The sequence below is a fragment of the Hyaena hyaena genome, unplaced genomic scaffold (assembly GCF_003009895.1).
Source record: "Hyaena hyaena isolate Hyena2069 unplaced genomic scaffold, ASM300989v1 scaffold_313, whole genome shotgun sequence".
Classification (NCBI taxonomy): Eukaryota; Metazoa; Chordata; class Mammalia; order Carnivora; family Hyaenidae; genus Hyaena; species Hyaena hyaena.
In genome coordinates this window covers 1663256-1682404 of record NW_024080945.1, presented here as the reverse complement: position 1 = coordinate 1682404, position 19149 = coordinate 1663256, and positions in this window count along the sequence as shown.

The following is a 19149-nucleotide window of genomic DNA, read 5'->3' as shown; positions in this document are numbered from 1 at the left end:
ATCATGGCTCTATTTAAAGGAGAGATTGGCAGATGAGTAGAAGTAAGAAAGAAAATAGTGTTGAAAGTTGAAAACGAGAGAGAGAGAGAATAAGTGGAGTAAAAACCAAAGATTTAAGGAGAGCAATTGAATATACACACATATACATATATAGGTACACACATGCATATATACACATATGTATTCAATTGAATAATGTGATGGTTACTTTTTTCTATTATGTGCTGTTTATAAGAAACATTCAAAGCATAAGGATCCAGAAATATTCGAAGGATTGAAGGCTTGAAAAAAAGATTGAAAAAATAGTCTGTAGAATTATTGACTATGTTGGTTTCTATGGTGTATAAGAAATTTACCACAAACACAAAGGCTTAAAGAATTTCTAAGTGTCTTTAGGTCAGGCGTCCAAGAAGGGCTTAGCTGTAGCCACTAAGGCTGCATTCAAGGCTCTGGCCAGGGCGGCCACCTGGAGGCTGACTGGGAAAGGCCCTGTTTCCAAGCTTCCTAGGTGGTTGGCAGAATTTATTTCCTTGCAGCCGTAGGATTCACGGCAGCTTGCCTCTTCAAAAGTCAGCAAGAGAGAGAGACAGAGAGACAGACAGGAACAGACCGGAGGGAGTGTGCTGGGAACACGGAATCTTATATAGTATAACAAAAGCACAGGAGGGACATCGTATGTGACCATCCCTGCCAGTGCAGGTGGGCACCTCCCATCAGCTGAGAGTACAGCGAAAGATGGAGGAAGGGTGAATTTGCTCCCTCTGCCTGAGCTGAGACATCCATCTTCTCCAGCCCTTCGACATCGGTGTCCCTGGTTCTTGGGCATCCAGACTCAGACAGGGACTTACGCTGCTGTCCCCAGATTCTCAGACTTTCAGATTCAGACTGAATTACACCACTGGCTTTCCTGGGCGTCCAGCTTGCAGATGACAGACTGTGAGAGTCTGGGCCTCCATAAATGCATGAGCCAATTCCTAGAAAAAATTCCTCTCTCTCTTTCTCTCTCACTATATACATATACATATATATCTGTTGGTTCTATGGGTTCTGTTTCTCTGGAGAACCCTGACTAATATAAATACATATATTCCATTGTATATATTCAATGCATATATTCAAATATATACTCAATTGATTATAATATTCAATATGTATGTACATATGATATATACACATATGTATGTATATATGGTTGTATATATGTATGTATGTGTGTGTGGATAGATAGGTAGATGATAGATGACAGATAGATAGATAGATAGATAGATAATACATGGGGGTCAGGGAGAGATGTCAAAGTCACCATGCCCATTACTCTAGCCCACTTTGCTTTCTCTGTCTCTCCCCTCTCCAGGTCCTTCAGCTGTCTACAGATCTACAGACTCCTTTTGATCCAATTTCTGATTCATTTGTGAAAGGGATGACCAGATAAGCACTCCTCAGTGCTACCAATTGGTAGATGTTGGAGTTGAATCTCAGGACCCAGACATGAGCTCCAATTGCTCAGCTTTATCTTGACAACCCTGGTAACTCATCAAGTCTCCGTGACCCCCCAGGAAACCTGTAAGCTCGTGGGGGGAGGTGTGGAGGCACAAATTCCAGGTCTCCGTGGCACGCCTGAGCTGAGGCTCTCCTCCCCCACAAGTTATTGTTGATACCATTATTCGATCCCGGCCAGAACATATTCCTCTAGGTGCAGTGGGCTTTCTACATAGGCAAAGTTCATCATGGACTAGGAGAAGAGGACCCAGAGGCAGGTCTGAAGTTGGAGTGAGGGAAGTGCCCTCTTCTCTGAGGCCTGGAGTAGTTTGAGATCCCGAGTAGGAAGGAACCCTCCTTGTGGGGACCTGGCAAGGCACTTGGGAGACAGCTCAGGACCTGTACTGTGTTGGTAAGTGTCGGTCTGAATTATGCTTCCCTTTCATTATTTCTGAACGTCCAACAAACTCTAATTAAGGCAAAGGCTGGTGTCTGCCTTGGAGTCGGGGAATTAGGAGAAAGGACCTACTACACATTGGCGGCAAGACAGACAAGGGAAAGCAAGGCACTCTCCTTCAAGGCCAAAGTGGCCTGAGACTGTCTGTAGAGCAGAGAGAGGCTGGTCCACGTGGCGAACATTTTCCTGGGCAGCGTGGGGAGCAGCACCTGTTCTGGCTGTCAAGAGGAGGAGGCTGGGGGTAGGAACTAAGGAGGAGGCTGGGGGTAGGAACTAAGGGCCTGCACTTAACCCCAGAAATGGCTGGTGACCATTTTGAAAGGGATGATTCAAATAATACAAGGTATGATGCCAACACAGCTGGGTTACTTACCATCGTAACATCAACCACTGTTTGTTGAGTCCAAAATGTTCTCCATAAATGATCCCACGTAATCATTCAATGACCCTAGTGGGTTAGTATCTCTATTGCTGTTTTGCATATGAGGAAGGCTTCACTAAAGTCCAGAGGCAGCAAATGGCACTGGAGGCTTTGACCCAGGTCTGTGACTCTGAAGCCAGTGCGTTGTCCACTGACTCACCCTACTCCCTCCTAAGGCTGTCAATTTAGGACATCTGGAGAGGACAGTGTCAGTAGTCAGTATGTCATTAGGTAAATAAAAAGTTGCAAAGGGTATATGCTGGGCTCAAGTGCCATTCCCCATCTTGTGGCTTTTAAAGAAGTTGGTGATGGTCACGATGGTCAATCAATTATGATTCCTTTGTGCTTGGGTAACCATAGGGTAAGTGCAAATATAGTCTCTTGGTGTTTCTCTTGTGCTTTGGACTCAATTTAAGTTGAAGAATGGGTTTGGCTCCAAGTCCAAAGTTCTCCCTATCTGGATCCAAACTCATTTCCTCTCTTAATTCCATTTATAGACACTTGGCCTCACCATAACCCGAACAACTCCCGTGTTGCTGTATTTTATCCCTTTACTTGCTGTCTTCCGAACCATGGTCATGGCCCTTCCACAATCTCTGCTCTAGGTAAATTACCAGTCACTGAAAGAAATTCATATGCCACAGAGGCTTCCTTTGACAGCAAAGAGCACATTACAGTCACAGGTCTGTTACAAGTAAGCCTCTAATTCCGATCCATGATATTTAAACAGTCTTTAAAAGTTGGAACTCGAAGAGCTTATCTTTGGAGGAGAAAACATCACACAAAGATGTAGGTTTTGAAGTATACATGTAAGATTCGATATGTACCACTATTTTCCTTTTATTTTATTTTTATTTCTGAGCCACTTGTGTCATTTTGATTTGCAATCATTTCATGAAATTCTAGCAGAGAGATATACCAGTCTCTAGCACTTGTATCTGCAGCAAGGGGAAGGGTATTTAACTGCATTAAAATTGTGACAATATTTTACACGTATTAAGCAGATTTAGAACAAGAAGAAAAACACTCCAACAGCCTAGATTGTAGCCCTATTCTCCGCACACGAAGCAGAGTATAATCTGGTCATTTGTCCTTGTACTGTGAGTTTTTCAAGGTTTAAATTCATACAGTATTTGTGTGGCTCTGATCTCTCACATGTCTTGCCTCTTATGTTGCGATTCTCTCACACTTAAATGGAAAAGACATCAAGTCAAACTAAAATCATTATGAGAATAGTTATCAGTGCTTCATCTGGGCTAGAATCTTTATTAGCACTTCATCTGGATGTTATGTGGGGTGATAAAAATATCCTGTGGTGAGCGAGGAGGTCGAAGCTCACCATAGGTGATTTGGACGTAGACTAACATAAAAATGGCCCTTATGCCACCGGAACAAAGGAACAAACTTAGAAATGGTATACTAAACTGGTATATAGGAATTTTCCACCTGAAATTATATTCCCATGGAGAAGGTCTCCTGGTTACAGTTTTTATTGCTTGGTTTGTTTATATTTGCTCTGTCCTGAAAAGAACTTTAGGCAGCTGGTCACTGGTGCCAGTCTGATATGGTGTCACATGTATTATTAATAAAAATTTTTCCAGTGCCCACTCTGATGCTTGAGTATGGGGATAAGACAAGCATTTTAGGGTTTTCTTTGCATACCATTAAGATATCACCAAAACTTCACTCTGACCCTAGCTGTCACATCTAGTATTTTCACCCATGATACATGGATTTGGAATATAGATGCTACTGTTTTACTTAAGTGGCTTGAAGTTCACAAGTAATACAAAGTAAAATGATAAAGCCTGATAGTAGCTTGTAAATGGAAAAAATATTGATGGAGGCATTCTAGGTAATTTTGTCCCTTGGGTTGATTTATCCCAGGGGGGCATGAGTAAGCATGGAAATAAGGAAACTTACTTACCCAATTTATCAAGACCAGAAAGTGGTGACTTACATTGCAATTACTTTTGTGATAAACATAGTAGCTTCCATTGATGAATCACATACTCCATCCCAGGCTCTGTAGTAGGCAGGGGCTTTACACACATTGTCCTTTATTTTTTTTAACTTTTTAAAGTTTATTTAGTTTTAAAGGAGAGAGAGAGAGACTGAGAGGGGGAGGGACAGACAGAGAGGGAGACACAGAATCCGGAGCAGGCTCCAGGCTCTGAGCTGTCAGCACAGAGCCCAATGCGAGACTCAAACTCACAAACTGCAAGATCATGACCTGAGCCGAAGTCGGGCACTTAACTGAGCCACTCGGGTGCCCCTCCAGAATTTGAATTTTAAAAGAAGCATGGAAACTTCATATATAAAAAAGGAATGATTATTCCTTCTATTTCAGGGAAGTAGTAGAGACCATCCTGTTTTATCCAAAATTATCTGTTCACATTTCCTCAAGTCATTCCATATAGACAGCCATACATTCTGCCTTGAACCTCTGGCAAACCAAAAGAAAGAGAATCAAACATACAGAGGCTTACCCAAATGTCAAATGTCATTTTATGTCCTTTTAGATCACCCATCACAGAAGTAGGAGCCCAAAGCCCGAAGAGCAGCTCCATGGTGATATCTTTCTTCTCAGGCATCTTTAAAACATGACCTCTGGGGATGCCTGGTGGCTCAGTCAGTTAAGCATCTGGCTCTTGATTTCAGCTCAGGTCATGATCTCCCAGTTTGAGGGATTGAGCCCCACACTGGGCTCTGTGCTGATAGTGCGGAGCCTGCTTAGGATTCTCTCTCTCCTTCTCTCTCTGCACCTCCCCTGCTTGTGCTCTCTTTCTCTCTCTCTCAAAATAAATAAACACTCAAAAAATAAAACATAAAACATACATCGTGTTTGCACTCCAGGCCAAAAGAAAGGAAAAGGTGTCTGTATTCTGAGCTTTTCTCCTTTAAAGAAATTTTTTAATGTTTATTTTTGAGAGAGAAACAGAGCATGAGTGGAGGAGGTGCAGAGAGAGAGACGGAGACATAGAATCCAAAGCAGGCTCCATGCTCTGAGCTGTCAGCACAGAGCCCAACGCGAGCCTCGAACCCACAAACCGCAAGATCATGACTTGAGCCAAAATCGAATGCTTAACCGACTGAGCCACCCAGGTGCCCCCTGAGCCTTTCTCCTTTTACATTACCAGATTAAGTTTATAAAACCTAGATTTTTATATACATCATCAGAAAAATAGCTGTCACATAGATAAGATCCTTATGAATATGATGGGCACATATTGGATTTGTCCTTCAAAAATAGGATTTTACATGCAGTTCTAATGGCTGATAACATGTCAGTGATATAGTAGAACACTGATGCTCCCCTCCCCAGCCCAAGTTCACCTCTTACTTCCTAGTATTGGTCTTAGCTGCTTTAAGATGCAGAGCCAAATTATAATAATAGCAACGATAATTATAACAATGATAGAAGCTAACGTATGTTGAACATTTATGAGGGGTCAGGCAATGTTCTAAGTGCTTTATGTGTATGAACTAATTTAATCCTTACAGCAATCTCGAGAGGGAGGGAGTACTATTTTTGTCTTTTGTTGTGTCATGCTCAAATTTTGGTAAACTAAACTCGGCTCAGGTCTCCTTTTGTCAAAGATTTGCTTTGAGGGAAGGAGATGAAGCTATGGAAGCTGTAGAAATCGAGGAGGTTTGGGGAGAAATAGGGATTGATGGAGTAATGATGGCTGATGGGGGAGATTCACACCTGTGCCTCCCTCCTCTCCTCCATCCTTCGGAACCTCTGTTTGCCACCTCTAACGTACAGATTCAGTGGTAAATATCAATAACATTCGTGAAACCTGGGCTACAAGCTGCAAAAAAATGAGTTTGGAAGTTGATAGCGTGCTTCCATAGCAAAGTCGAGATTGCTGTGAGGTGTGTGGACGGGGGCACAGCATTCCACATAAATTCCAGATGATTTCTTAGAAGAAGTGGATTTAGACTGGGTAGGAGAAAAGATTTTTTGGAAAAGATGTGAACACTCATAGGGACTACACTCTAAAAGAAGATAGTTCCCTTCCGAAGTATTGGGGATTCGTGTTTGTCCCATACCCACGTACATCTGTGAATGGATTCCGTGGAGATATTTACATTTGCCTACTAATATTTGTAGAAATTATTCCTACTCTATTCTTTGCTCTGCAGAGGAGATGTAAGCATCTACAAGAGGAAGAGACAACTTTCTTACTTATTCAAAGACAACAGGAAGAGTTCAATTGATCTAAAATGTTTATACACTGGGACACCTTGCTGGTTCAGTCAGTGGAGCATGCTACGCTTGATCTCACGGTTGTGAGTTCAAGCTTCACCATAGGTATAAAATTTACTTTTAAAATTTTTTAAATAAAATAAAATGCTGGGGTCCCTGAGTGACTCAGTCGGTTGAGTGTCTGACTCTTGATTTTGGCTCAGATCATGATCCCAGGGTTGTGGGATTAAGACCCACATTGGGCTCCATGCTGAACATGGAGCCTGCATAAGATTCTCTCTCTCTCTCTCTCTCTCCCCCCCTCTTGCTCTCTCTCTCTGCCCCTCTGCCCCACTTGCATGCTCTCTCTCCCTTTCTCAAAATAAAAAATAAAAAAAACAAAATAAAATATTTGTACACGAACCTGCACATTATATGGTGCTGACAACACCATAGTAAGAATTTTAACAACACTGTCTTTGTCCATGAATAAATCATCATCTAAATTTAACTATTAATAAAGGGATGTCAACTCTGGAGAAAATATCCTGTCAGGGATTTCGGGGTCACACCTAATGCAAGAAGAGATGAGAAAAGAGTATCTTAAAAAGACCTCAGATGCACAAAGTTCTATCAGCAATTCTGTCCAAGTTATATATATATATATATATATACACACATATATATACATAATGATAAAAAATAGCTATCATCAATGATCCTCATATAAGGTAGCTGGAGAAAATTAAAAATTAATTAACATAAAATATAATGGCTTCAATAGGTGGTTATAAGACCCAAGTTGATATCCATAGCTTCTTTCTTCCACACCCCTACATTTCCTTGACCCTCTACCAGCATGCCAGCCATGAGCATTCTTTATATGGCGGGATGATTCACGCCTTCATTCCTGTAGGACCTGAGTCCTTGGCGGTCCTTTCTTTACCTGGTTGCTTCAGTTTTCCGTTGAGCAGGACTACTAGACAATGAAACACTAAGAGGCATCCCAGCGAATCTCCTGGGTTCTAGACATAGCCTTTCCCGTCCACTTTACATAGCAGCAATCTAATCTCCCTTCAGGAATCAGTACTCACAATTCTAGAATATATGTTGACCCTTCTCTATCTGTTATTTTAGTGACACACTGAACCCCTAATGGTCAGGGGGCAATTTTAACATCAGTTTAATGGAAATTTTACTCTGTTCCCTGGTGGAAGCATTTCCCCGTTGGGTATTAGGAGACTACTGAGCAAACCCACTGCGACCTAGGTTGGAGGGCTGGAAAATCAAAAGAAGGCATCACCAGACCAGCTACACTACATGAGATATTAAAAGATGTACATCAAGAAGAAGGGAAATGATACCAGATGGGAATTTGGATCTACACATAGGGATCTAGAACACCAAAAATGGCAGATATATGGATCAATACAAAAGACTCTTTTTTATGTTCAATCTCTTAAAAAGATACTTGTGTAAAGAAAAAATAATAATGTTGCATAAAATGTATAACAATAGTACAAAGGCCAAGAGGAAGGAAATGAAAGTAACTGCTGTAAAGTGTTTTTGGGCTACATGTGAAGTGGTATAATATTGCTTGAATATTGACTCTGATAATCTAAAGATGTAAAATATAAATCCTAAAGTAACCACTAAAACACACACACGCTACAGCTATTTAGCTAACAAAGAAAATACAATAGAATAGTAAAAAGCAGTGAACCTAAAAGAAGGCAGAAATGAAGGACAAGAGCAGAAAAAAACAAAGAAAAGTCAATAGGAATAGGGCAGATTAAAGTCCACATCGATAAGCTCTCTTTGTCTATTTGGGCTGCGGTAACAAAATGCCACGGACTGGGTAACTTATACACAGCAGAAATCTATTTCTCACAAGTCTGGAAGCTGGAAGTCTAAGACCAAGTCACCAGCATGACCACCTTCTGGCAAAGGCCCTTTTTCTGGTCTATAACTGGTGACTTCTCTCTCACACAGGGGAAGGGGTAAGAGAGGTCTCTTGGGCAGAATTAGGGAAATATTAGAGTATACTTTGAACAAGTAATTTGTGGCACATTAATTTTATCTCAATAAAACTGTTTTTGGGGGACCTGGGTGGCTCAGCCGGTTAAGCATCCGACTTTGGCTCAGGTCATGATCACACGGTTCGTGGGTTCGAGTCCCGCATCAGGCTCTGTGCTGACCGCTAGCTCAGAGCCTGGAGCCTACTTCGGATTCTGTGTCTCCCTCTCTCTCTGCCTCTCCCCTGCTCACGCTGTCTCTCTCTCAGGAAAAAAAAAATTAGAAAGAAAGAAAGAAAGAAAGAAAGAAAGAAAGAAAGAAAGAAAGAAAGAAAACTGTTTTTGGGGTGTGCCTGGGTGGCTCAGTCTGTTAAGTGTCCAACTTCAGCTCAGCTATGATCTCATGGTTCATGGGTTAAAGCCCTGCATCCGGCTCTGTGCTGACAGTTCAGAGCCTGGAGCCTGTTTTGGATCCTGTGTCTCCTTCGCTCTCTACCCCTCTCCTGCTCTCTCTCTCTCCCCAAAAAACAAAATAACACATTGAAAAAAACTGCTTTTATAAGGATAAATTGTTCCTGTAATATTTGTGAATCAACAATATGCCATCAGGAATCTGTCCAAAACAATTTAGAGGCAGTGAAAAGAGGATGTCCACTATTGGTTATTGCGCATAAATCAAGAACTGTTCTTGAAGCTAAGTGATAGGTACATGAGTTCCTCAACTTTCATATCGGTTTGAAATTTCTCATAATAAAAGTTTAAAAATATATACCTAGGAAGTCCCACAGCACACATAAAACTTTTCCACTAATGTTCACAGCAGCACTATTCTTAAAACCCAAAAAGCGGAGACAATCCAACATCCAGCAACTGGTGGGATAGATAAATAAAGCATGGCATCGTCATGTGATAGAAGAGTATTTAACTAGAAAAGGAAGGGAAGCTCTAATAAATCCCAGAACATGGAGGACTCTTGAAAATATGATGCTAAGTGAAAGAAGCCAGACGTGAAAGGCGACACCTTGCATCACTGTGTCACATATCCAATGTCCAGAAGAGGCAAATCCGTGGGGACACAAAGTAAGTCAGTAGCTGCCAGGTTCTGGAGCAGGGAGGAATGGAGAGTAACTGATAATGGATATGAAGTTTCTTCCAGGATGATGAAAATGTCCCAGAATTAGGTGGTGGTCAACATGCTAAAATCCACTGAATTGTATACTTTAGAAAGGTGAACTTGATGGTGTGTGAATTCACCATCAATAAGCAGTTATTAATAGAAAAGGATTAAGGCAGAAAAGAAAGTCTGACTCGGTCCCTAAGATAAGAAACTTGACATGAATACAGAACCCATGGTATGGATCAAATAGTGGTCCCAAAAAAAAAAAAAAAATCCAGGAGAAAAAAAAAGCATGGGGAAGTGGTTCATAACTACAGAAGACATAGTGCAATTCTGGGGCTAGCAGGGCTTCTGGATGCTTCTATTTCAGATTTACCACAGGATGTAATCTCTAATCCATCACCCAATACGTGAATAATCCTACCGTTACCATTGAATTGCTAGAGTTGACTGTTGGAAGCATTAATGTGGTTATTCATTCACTCATTAAATACGTGGGGATTAAGACGCTGTGTTCCTGATCTATGTTGAGGAACTCTGCCTCAGTGATAAATTCTGGTGGGCTCCCTGGAGGAATAGAGCGGAGACAGTGAACTCTGCAGTAGCAAAGAGGCTGGACTTCCTGAAAGAGGTGGGGGCAGGGTATTGATGACTAAACTCTAGGAAGCCTTGCACAGGTCTATCATCTGGAAGGGGAAAGTCTAGAATTGCTTGAGATTGCTCAGATTGGTTACAAAAGGAAGCTGATACTATGTCAAGGTCAGAGATTATTAGCGGGGTTCACAGTCAAGGTCAGAGCACCCCGAGGAAGTGGACATGGGGCATGTTGAAACAATTATAATTCCTCCCTTTGACACAGATGTGGAGTACAGGTAGAACGAAAGGTGGACAATCACCAGTGACACTTAGGGAACACTTGCTATGCCCCAGGCAGTCTGCTAAGGGTTGGAAACGTATTAATCCTTTTAATTCTCATGAAGACCCTGTAATGGAAATAGTATTACCTGTTTACAGAGGAAGCAAATGAAGTGTAAAGGGGAAGAAAACACTTGCTCCAAAGCATATAGCAGTGGAGACTTGATCTGAAACCAGTGTCAAACACCTGAAATTTCATGCTTGCAGCCAAAGTCCATGACCTCAGGACAACGTGAAGACCAGAGGTGGCTAAATATAGAAATCATCTGTGCTAAAAATGCGACAACCGTGTGGGAAGGGAAAGTTGAAGTGAGAGTCAACAAGACAAAATGAGTTATGAAAAAGGGAAGTTGAACATGAATATAGAATGGGCTTAAGTTCACTGTGACCTAGGTGAAAAAGGAAATCTACGAGTAAATTTGACTTACATTGCAAAACAAGTATAAGCTGTTGCATGAAGTAAAAGCAAAGCAGTGTGTACCACGAAACATTGTAATTAGCCAAATAAACAGAGTACGTTCCCTAAGAACAAAGGCATTTATGAATCATTGGCGGGCATGAGTAGGTAAGGGTTCGTGTTGCTGGACAAACCAGAAGTTAGGAAAGAAAATATGCTAATACATTGCTTGCGGGCATATCCGGTTCCAACTATGTTGTTTGCTCATTAGGTCGATACTGTAATTTTGGAATATACTCGTGCAAACTGGTTTTTTAAGATTTAGCTTCACTTTTATTGAACCAGGGTGAAGTGGAGCAATAACGTATTTTTCAGCATAGAACACCAAAACTTTCTTGGGAGGAAAGAGCAGGTTTCCACTGGCCACAGAGGGGCAATAATTATGTGGACCAGGAGTAATCAAAGGCCAGAGCTGCCTGGTCTGTGGGGATCTGTGTCTATCTTGGGGTCACTATTAACTTCCATGCTAAAACTTACGAGGGTCCAAAGAGGTTGAAGCCAATCATATTTAATTGGTAGCACATTTTAGGAAAAGCCGCCCAACTACTGACGCACAGTCCCTCCCCTCATCCTGGAGACCAGCATGGATTGCTGGGTTTTCTTCCACCCATTACCTTCCATGCCCCTGATCACCTATTTCTCAGAAAGCGACTTCAAGAGTCTCATGTGAGGATTGAAAATGAACCTGCAAGCTCTAGTCTCCAGCCTTAGTAAGTTTTCAGTGCCTTTGCTGAAAGGTAACTACAGGCATGAAAACGGAACAATAACAAAGTGTATAATTGAACACTGAGCATGTTATAGGCTTTAGGAAAAGGAGGAATTAATGTGGACTACCATTGTTTATTATAGATTTTGATGGGAAAGCTGGCACCTAAAAGGATTTTTTTTAATGTTTTATTTATTTCTAGGAGAGAGAGAGACAGCGTGAGCAGGGGAGGGTCAGAGAGAGAGGGAGACACAGACTCTGAAACAGGCTCCAGGCTCTGAGCTGGCAGTCAGCACAGAGCCCGACGCGGGGCTCGAACCCACGAACTGTGAGATCATGACCTAAGCGAAAGTCGGACGCTTAACCGACTAAGCCACCCAGGCACCCCCTAAAAGGATTTTAGATAAGTGTGGGCTAGCCTGTATCCATCAGCTCATATTGTATCTCTTAGTGCCTTGGTTTTCACTGTTGAAAAAATGGAGGTTAGTAACATTTGTCATGTCTCATAGTACAAGAGATAATTACCAAGTTCCTTAGGATAAAGGTGCCAGGATGCAGAGGTATCTGATGGAAAGACATCATCATCTTAACCAAACAGAAAAGGCAAGAAAACCAGGAATAGGCATCGAAACCTGAACAACTGTACCCTTTAATGTAACCTAGACTTGCCCCATGGCACAAGATTGAACGTTTCCTGTGCGGGGCTCCTCTAGCATTGTGTTGGCCAGAACATAGCATGTGTATCTCTTTTCACACATTTCTTATTATTTGGCAAACTGTGGAATCTTCAACAAGAGCAAGTTCTGCGGTGCCAGGAACTATTTCAAGAGCTTTAGAGACATATCAATACACTTAATCCCCTTGAAACAATTCTGTGTGGTAAGTGCTATTATTATCGCCCTGTTTTGCTGATAAAGACACTGAAGCAGAGAGAAATAGCTTGCCCAATGTGTCACAGCCAGTGAATGGAGGCTGTGGATCTGAATCAAGACAGTCTAACTGGAGCCCATGCACTTAATGTCCAAGCTTTAAGGCAATCCCCCAGCACACCAGTGTGAGGCTTGGCAGCTGGTTGGTATTCCAAGGAAAGAGCCAGAAGAAAGCTCTCCCAGACAGAAGGGCTGTGAAAAATATTGTACAGAGGGTGTTCACAGACTGCAATGTCACCCGCATACCAGGGAAGGTCAAGAGGCCACCTTTATCAACCATCTACATGCCTATCAACACTTCAAGACAGAGCCTAGGAAGGAGGCCATGACTGGAGGGGGTTCGGCAAAAGAAAAACAAAAGATGGTGAGAGGAGGGGCATAGAAGTGGGTCAGCACGAATGGATGCAAAGTGAGAGAAGAGTCTGGACGGTTTTTTTTTTTTTTAATATTTTTATTTATTTCTAGAAGAGAGAGAGAGACAGCGTGAGCAGGGGAGGGTCAGAGAGAGAGGGAGTCACAGACTGAAACAGGCTCCAGGCTCTGAGCTGGCAGTCAGCACAGAGCCCGACGCGGGGCTCGAACCCACGAACCACGAGATCATGACCCAAGCGAAAGTCGGCCGCTTAACCGACTAAGCCACCCAGGCGCCCCAAGTCTGGACGGCTTTAATGCTCATTGTGTTTTGTCGAAATAAAATGTCCTGTTAACAAATTATCTTAGTATCTCTTTCATCCGTGCTGAAAAGTTAGTGCAATGAGTATGATTTCAAAATTGGTGGGCCAGCAGCAGGAACTGGGAAATCTTTGCTTATTTAAATTTCCTTGACAGGGGCGCCTGGGTGGCTGAGTCGGTTAAGCATCCGACTTTCACTTAGGTCATGATCTCGCGGTTTGCGGGTTCGAGCCCCGCTTCGGGCTCTGTGCTGACTGCCAGCTCAGAGCCTGGAGCCTGTTTCAGTCTGTGACTCCCTCTCTCTCTGACCCTCCCCTGCTCACGCTGTCTCTCTCTCTCCTAGAAATAAATAAAACATTAAAAAAAATTTTTTTTTAATTTCCATGACAATGAGATTTGGCCAGGGTGAGTTTGTGATCCTTGGCACATTCTCAAAGGTGTGGCCTGGGTAGTTTTCTTCTGGACACTCTTTATCCAAGTGGTAGATATTAATACGCGCTTTGAGGGTAGGCACTCTGGAAGATGCCGGGGAAGTAATCGGAGAGGCATGGCTCCTGCCCTCAAGGATCCCACAGTCATATGTGATCAACGACACTATAGCAAGTGTGACTAGAAAGGGTACCAGGTGCCTCAAGGGCATAGCGGGAAAGAGCCTGATGATTTAAGAAGGTTTCAGGGAGGAAGTACCATGGCAACGCTTTTGCAAGAAGAATCGGCATCTCCTGGAAAGAAAAGGGGAATGAAGAAGGCACAGCTGGACAAAAGCATGGAAGGAAGTATGAGAGAACATATTGAATTCATACAGTTTTAAGATGGTCATATTCTCTGTCTCCCTGGTCTCCCCGCCGCCCTTCCCGGCTTAAACAGCCCATGTTTGTTATCATATGTTTTTATGGGTCAGGAGCCTGAGCACCTTTCAATTGGGTTCCCGGCCTCGCGGTCTCTGACGAGCCTGCCATCAAGATGCTGGCCAGCAGGGGGTATAATTTTAAGGCTTGACCGGGAGAAGGATCCACTCCACTCCCAGGCTCATGAGATTATTGGCAGAATTCAATCCCTTGCGGGCTGTTCGACTAAGGGCCTCGGTTCCTTGCTGACTGTTGGCCAAAGGCCATTCTTGGTCCTGTGGGTTCCTCCAACCCAGCAGCCAGCAACGGACACTAGGCCAGGCCACACTCAAGACAAAGACGACACAAACACATGTATACTAGAAGGAGGGGGTTGGGGGGCAGGGGCATCTAGAATCTACCTGCCACAGACAGACGGTTCCATGTACGATCTAAGATGGCATTTGGAGAGTCTTCTTCCTTACCACCGTTTTCCTTTCATTCCCACTTAGGAGAGCCGGTAACAGGTCAGCGGTAAGTGGTGGGGAAGGCAGGACATTGGAGATATTCAGCCTATATGCCCTCCCAGCTGAAAAATCATGATGAAAAATTCTAGCTGGATCTATAACATTCTCCTGATTTGCTTTTCTTTCCCCCATCTTCTCAGTCACTGAAGGGAATTGGTGCACCTCTCCCGTACCCTCGAAAGCACGCCCCTTCCCGGGATGACAGTGGCACCAGATCCCAGTCTCTTATTTCCTGTCAATGGCAAATTTCTCCTTAATCTGATTACGACTATATTATTAGACTCCATTGTCATATTATCCTTTTTAGCATATAGATAGAATTTTTAGTTTTCCTAAATGCTTAAAATAATTTTACCCCCTTAAACACGACTCAAATTCCTTTTTTCAATGCATGATACTCAATACAGGAGAGATTTATTCACCTCTGGCTCTTTTCAAAGGACATAGCATTAAGGAGATAACAGGTTTTGACAAGTTATTAAAGAAGGGTTAAGTCCACCCATTTCATTGTAATTCCTGGCACGGAGTTTGAGGTAATATATTTATTTTGTTACACGAGCTTTGTCATATAATCCCCCACCAGCCACCACCACCTGAGGACCTTACTATGTGACAGCTTCATGACAATGCACGGCTTGTGAGTTGCCTGAAAGAGATCAGAGAGTATCTTAGAAACAAAGTAGAATTTGTCTCTCTCTGATCACGATAACCAGAAATGGAAAAGAACACCGAACCAAAAATAGTAGCACCATTTACTCTGACAGAATAGGAAACTAGCAGCTTCTGCTTGTGAGTTTTAGGATCTCGAGCAAGCAACACCTCTGTGACTCTTTTTACTCATCTGTCAAACAGCAAGGATGATATAGATGCAAATGTATTTCCCTAAACAGAGTCCAGAATTAGTACAATTTGGGGCCCAATGTGTACAGCTCTGAATTCTACCACAAGAAAGACCCAAAATAGTCAGGTAGTTCACCAGCCCAACGACAGGCAGAGATTGCCATGAGTTTTAATAAAATTCTATTTACAGCCAGAATCTTGGAGCCACATTCACAATTGTCTGTTAAATAAAGGAAATACAAGATTATTGTATGCATCATCTAGAACGCAGTTTAACAGAAGATTCTTACGCAGAAATGAGCAACCTTAAAGAACAATCTTTAGATGCTATGTGGCGAGGTTGGAAAATCACATGCTTTTGAGGCCAAAAATATAGTTCCTAATCTCTGCTTGGCTTCTATGCAACTTCCATACCCACTACAGCCTAAGTCATTGGTTCTCAAACTTTTGACCCAGGTACCCCATCTGCAAAAGGGAGCAAACAAGTTGATTGCTCAGGAATTTGAGGGAGAGCCACCTCTTGTAATCATAACATCCCATTTAAAACATTCTGGGGGAGGGGCGCCTGGGTGGCTTAGTCGGTTAAGCGTCCGACTTTTGCTTAGGTCATGATCTCACGGTTCATGGGTTCGAGCCCCGCATCGATCTCATGGTTCATGGGTTCGAGCCCCGCATCGGGCTCTGTGCTGACTGCCAGCTCAGAGCCTGGAACCTATTTCAGAGTCTGTATCTCCCTCTCTCTCTGACCCTCCCCTGCTCACGCTGTCTCTCTCTCTTTCTCTCCTAGAAATAAATAAAAGTATAAAAAAAATAATAAAAAATAAAACATTCTGGGGGCGCCCGGGTGGCTCAGTCTAAGCGTCTGACTTCGGCTCACGTCATGATCTCATGGCTTGTGAGTTTGAGCCCCACGTTGGGCACTGTGCTGACAGCTCAGGGCCTGGAGTTTGGAGCCTGTCTTGGATTCTGTGTCTCCCTCTCTCTCTGTCCCTCCCCTGCTCATGCTCTGACTCAACCTCTCTCTCTCTCTCTCAAAAATAAATAAGCATTAAAAATTTGTTTAACATTCTGATTAACTGTAAAAATCTATTTGAACTTTGTGTTCTAATAATCCATTATATATGTTCTTGGATGTTACACAAAAATGTTCTAGATGGATTATTATCATGTCAAATTTACCTTCCAGAAAGTATATCATGCTCGTCCTTCGACCTTGAGTAACCATTGGCACGTTGCGAATGGGACAGGGACAGTGTGAGGGGTACACATTCCCGGATTTTAGTTCTGGTAAAAGTGACTGTACAAATGACAGAATTGATATCTCTATAAATTCACGATCCTCATCTTCAAGTGGACATCCATCACAGCCAGCTGTACAGTGACAAATCCATCTCAAGCTCTGACCACCCCGCACCCGATGATCCTTCTGAACAAATGATCCTTTCTCATGCAAAAAAGGAAAGTGAACCCATCAAAAAGGAACTTTCTCATGCCCTCTCTACACAACTCACCCAGCTACCTCTATCTCAGTCTCTCCTTCCTGCTTCCTGTTATCACACACAACGTATTTGTCCCCCTGTTGAAATGGTATAGACCCTACTCTCTCTTGCCTTCTCAAGGACCATACTCAGGGTTATTATCTCTCTAATCTTCTGCATCCTTGACCTCCCCATCTTGAATGGGTTCTTCCCATATGGCAGGGAAGGAAAAATTCTTCCTCTACCCTTCAAGGCCTTTCTGTTGGACTAAAAGTATGGTTTACGTGAGACGGGTTAACTGTAGAATAAAACAAAATTTTATTACATACATATGGAGGCCTAGTATTGAAATTGAGATCTAAGGAAATGACCAAGGCAGGCAGGCAGCTGTTATACCTTTTAGACAAAGACATCAAATTTGTGAGAATTAACAGGAAAAAGAAAACAGATGTTTAGAAGCTTTATTAGTAAGGAATTCTAAGTGGAATTTGGGTTGAGGTAGTAGATTAAGAAAAAAGTAGCGAGGCTTGTTTCTACAGCTTTCTCGACTTTAAGCTCCTATCCCTGGTGGTACGGATGTCTCTTTACTTCTTAGCACAGGGAGGCTATCATATGGGAGATTTATTTTCTGTTCCCAAGGGGACAGAAAAGGGTCTGAGTGTCCTTCTTGCATTGCTGTGCTTAAGTAATTTTTATTTGAAATAATAAATATACCAAAGTGGCACAGTTGAGGGTGGCCCGCCCTTGGCCCCTACAGTATCAAATATCTTTCATTTTAAAAAGCAATCAAGGGGCGCCTGGTTGGCTTAGTCAGTTAAGCATCCAACTTGGTCTTGACTTAGGTCATGATCTCACAGTTTGTGAGATTGAGCCCCGTGTCAGGCTCTGTGCTGACAGTGCAAAGCCTGCTTTGGATTCTCTCTCTCCCTCTCTCTCTGCCCCTCCCCTACTTGTGGTGCATGCGCACTCACTCTCTCTCTCCCCCCTCTCTCAAAATAAATACTTTAAAAAATAAAGATAAAAATAATTTAAAAAGCAGTCAAAACAAACAACCCTCCCTTAATACCATCCTGTGTGTCAGCCAGCTACCCTCTCTGTATTTCCATTGAGATCCAAAGTTGTTCAGAGCTGTTCCTCGTAGAAACTCCACTTGACTTTTACCTCTCCTTGACTTTGACAATTACCTTTACACTTTTTAATTAAAATAATACGTGTACATACTTTCAAAAATTCAAATATTACCAAGTGTGTTGAAAACATTATCTTCTGCACTACTTTCTCTACTCAAGTCTTCTGAGAAAGGACAAATACCTTCAATTCTTTTCACTTTTTCCTTGGATATTGATACTCATATTTCTAAATCATCTTCTTAAACTTGGTCTCACTGGACTCATTACATAATCTTCTGCACATTGAACGTTTGGCTCTATGTGACGTGTGTGAGAGATATTCATGCAGTTCAGTCATTTTCATTTCATGTTGTGATGTGTAACATTTTGTTCAATGAATATACCACAGATGTATATATCATTTCTTTGGAGATCAGTCATCGAAACTTGTTTCTGGGTTTTTGCTCTTATGAAAAATGTTACTGTTCTTAGACATTTCTCTGGGCACATGGGCAAGATTTTCTCCACATTCCTAAATATGGAACATGGAAGGATCATGGGATATGCAACTTGATTTTTTACATTCTTTATGAAGCAGTATTCTTAATATTCAATGAACATTAAAGTAGTCAGGTTTATCAGTCGTACCTTTTACAATTTGTGCCTTTTTGTTTATCATTCAAGAAGTTGTTTCTCATTCTAAAATCATGGAAATATTCCTCCACATTCTCTTCTCCAAGTTTTTAGTTTCACATTTAAGTCCCCAAACTATCGATAGTTTATTTTGGAGTGTTGTGTATGCCCATTTCCTCTTCAAATACTCTGATCTGGCTTCCATTTCCATCGCTTCACTGAAAAGTGCTCTAGGGAAGGTAACCAATGGCTTCCATACTGCTTAATCCAATTCTCCTCTACAGGCCTTATCTTACTTAGTAATCACTCAATAGCATTTGACCCAGTGGATTACTCCTTCCTTCTGGAAAAATCTTCTTGTCTTTGCTTCCATGA